We start from the raw sequence: 2,912 nt of genomic DNA on the forward strand, positions 1-2,912 counted from the left end.
AAGCTACACAGAGAAACCCTGTCTTGAAAAAACAAAACAAAACAAACAAACAAAAAAAAAAAATTAAGGGATGAAGAAATGGCTCACCAGCTAGGAGAACTTGTTGCTCTTGTAAAGAACCCCAGTTCAATTCCTGGCATCCGCATGGTGGTTCATCACTGTCTGTAATTCCAATTCCAGGATGAACTCTTCTGACCTTCTCAGACACCAAACACACACAAGATACACAGACATACATGCAGATCAAATACCCATATGAAGTAAATAAATAAAATTAATCATAAAAATAAATCTAAAACACACACACATGGGAGGAGCTATAATGCATGCATGCATGTATAAATATACACACATAGATGCACAGCTTAAGACAGTTAAGTCATTTCTTGAGGCGGGCACATGATAAAGTGGTGACTTGGCTAAGGCCACCACATCACCTTCTAGAAGTCAGACTCATTCTGATACCATGGGTTTCACTGTGCAGCGACACTGAAGCTCCAGAATGTGTTTCTGTTTCCTATGAGAGGGAAGTCTTTACACCGAGGGGATTCATATATGGCTGCTTTCAATGCTGATAACTGGACAGGGTTTTTCACAGCCATTTGGTAGTGTGACTTTCCTGTGACATCTTCAGCATGTCTCACAACTGAAAACTCTCAGTCTGACCCTTTGACTGGGGAACATGAGAATCCATTGTATGAGTAGGATGACCAGGCAGTCTGGGCGGGGCCATGACAATAGTCAAGGGCTGTCTGTCTGTAGTAGTAAAGTGGTCCACCCTTTACCAGCGTCCTTTGAAGCTGAGGCTAAAGTTTCTTGTTTTGGTTCTGACCACCATTCAGCTGGAGTTGTAGAGACACACACTCACGACTGGGAATGTAGCTCTGTGGTAAGGCACTTGCCTGGAGAATATGAGGTCCAGGGCATCAAACCCTAGCGTTTCGGGAAAACCCAAAAAGGATAGATGTGCACACTACTCACTGAGGAAGTATGTGCTTTATTTACCTGTACCTTGCCTTGTAAATGAAGAGCTCCACCCTACAAAGAAACGCGAACTTTTAAAGTGTAAGTCTTCTGGACTAAGAAAGATTTTCATTTGATAAGGAGGACAAGGCTTTTGTTTGTTTGTTTGTCTGTTTGTTTGTTGTTCGTCTTGTCAGAATGGCTGACCCTTTCAGAGTCCTGCAAAGGAAGGACTGAAGACTTGTAGGAAACAGTGAACTTGCCTTCTGGAGGGAGGATGGGCTCAGAAGAGTTGTGTAACATCTCATGAAATCTTGTATATTTATATCTCTGAAACATTTGCCATGTGCACGCGTGCTAACAACACAACGGTCTAAAGCCCACCAGGTTGGCGGGAAGTGTAACTCGGTGGTAGAGCCCTTGCCTGGCACGGGTGAGGCTCCATCTCCAGCGCTGCCGAAAGTAAGAGGATGGCAGCTGAGAACGGGGAAGTAAACTTGGCTGCAGACAGCAAAAGGAGTCGGTTCTCCTGCTTACTTTTGACACATTTCTAACAACCTTGGTTATCCAGTTTCCTAACCGCTGCAGATTAGAGCAGATCAATTCAAAGGGGAAGAGCAGGTTGCTATTGGCAGGCACACAGAGTTCAGAAAGAAGTGACAAGGGTCAGCCAGATAGTGAGGAGGAGAAGCAACAAAAAGCAGACAAGTGCTTTGGCTGGAAGGGACTGTGGCGGCCTGGGGAGTGCTGGTGAATGGCTATGGGACCTCAAAAGAACAGTTTCTTCAGGATGGGACCACCTGCAGCCTGTGCTAAAATGCTGTTTACAAAACACTGGCATGGGCCTGGAAGTATAGCTCAGGACACACGTGTACCTGGTGTGCACACGTTGAACTCTTGACACCAAACAACAAAGGCAGCAAAAGCTATTGAATGATAGTTGTTAGTATAGACATTTATGATCGTATCATTTTGTTCCTATATTAGTTTTCTGGTGTTTTAGAAAACAAAGCAGGGGCTGGTGAGATGGCTCAGTGATTAAGAGCACAGACTGCTCTTCCAGAAGACCGGGGGTCAATTCCCAGCACCCACATGGCAGCTCTCAGCTGTCTGTAACTCCAGTTCCAGAGAACCTGACATCATTATACCAATGCACATGAAATAAAGTTAAATAAAGTTTAAAAGAAAGAAAGAAAGAAAGAAAGAAAGAAAGAAAGAAAGAAAGAAAGAAAGAAAGAAAGCCAAGCCATACACAGTGCATTTCAGAGGGGGACAAAAAATGACTTCTACTTAAAATGATAACTCTTCAACTACCAGAAACAATGTTTTCCTTAAATCATCTGTGTAGCTAGAGGAATGATGGACTAGTTGAGGAATAGCCTTTGCTTAGAGTAATAAGCGTGCATCAAAGTGTTCTCAGTAGCTCACTCCTACCTTCTTTCCTCTTCCTTTTTTCTCTTTTTTTGAGACAGAGTCTCATTGTGTAGCTCAGGCTGGCCTGGAATTCATATGTAGACCCGGCTGGTCTGAGGCTCCCAAAGATCCACCTACCTCTACCTCATTAGTGCCACCTCTGCCAGCTGCTTTCTACTCCTTGTCTGCGACTCTTTAAGGGAGTGTTGTTAAGGAAATTTTGAAACTGCAAATGACGTCTCAGACCTGGCCAACCTTCTACTGCATTTACTACTCCTAGGCAAACCCTTTCTCCAACCACTTACCCCTTTCCAGCTCCCCTTACCCTCCTCCTCCAGGTTGGTTCCAACTCTGTACACTTTGCCACATATAGTATGTCAAGGGTATGCAAATTCTGCAGGGCAGTGGTGGCACATACCTTTAATCGGGAGACAGGTGGATCTCTGTGAGTTCAAGGCTGGCCTAGTCTACAGAGTGAGTTCCAGGGGGAATAAAAGAGTATGCAAATCCCTTCTTTCAAGAGAGACTTCATCTAT

Source organism: Chionomys nivalis, chromosome 13 (assembly GCF_950005125.1).
Source record: "Chionomys nivalis chromosome 13, mChiNiv1.1, whole genome shotgun sequence".
In the NCBI taxonomy this organism is placed as follows: domain Eukaryota; kingdom Metazoa; phylum Chordata; class Mammalia; order Rodentia; family Cricetidae; genus Chionomys; species Chionomys nivalis.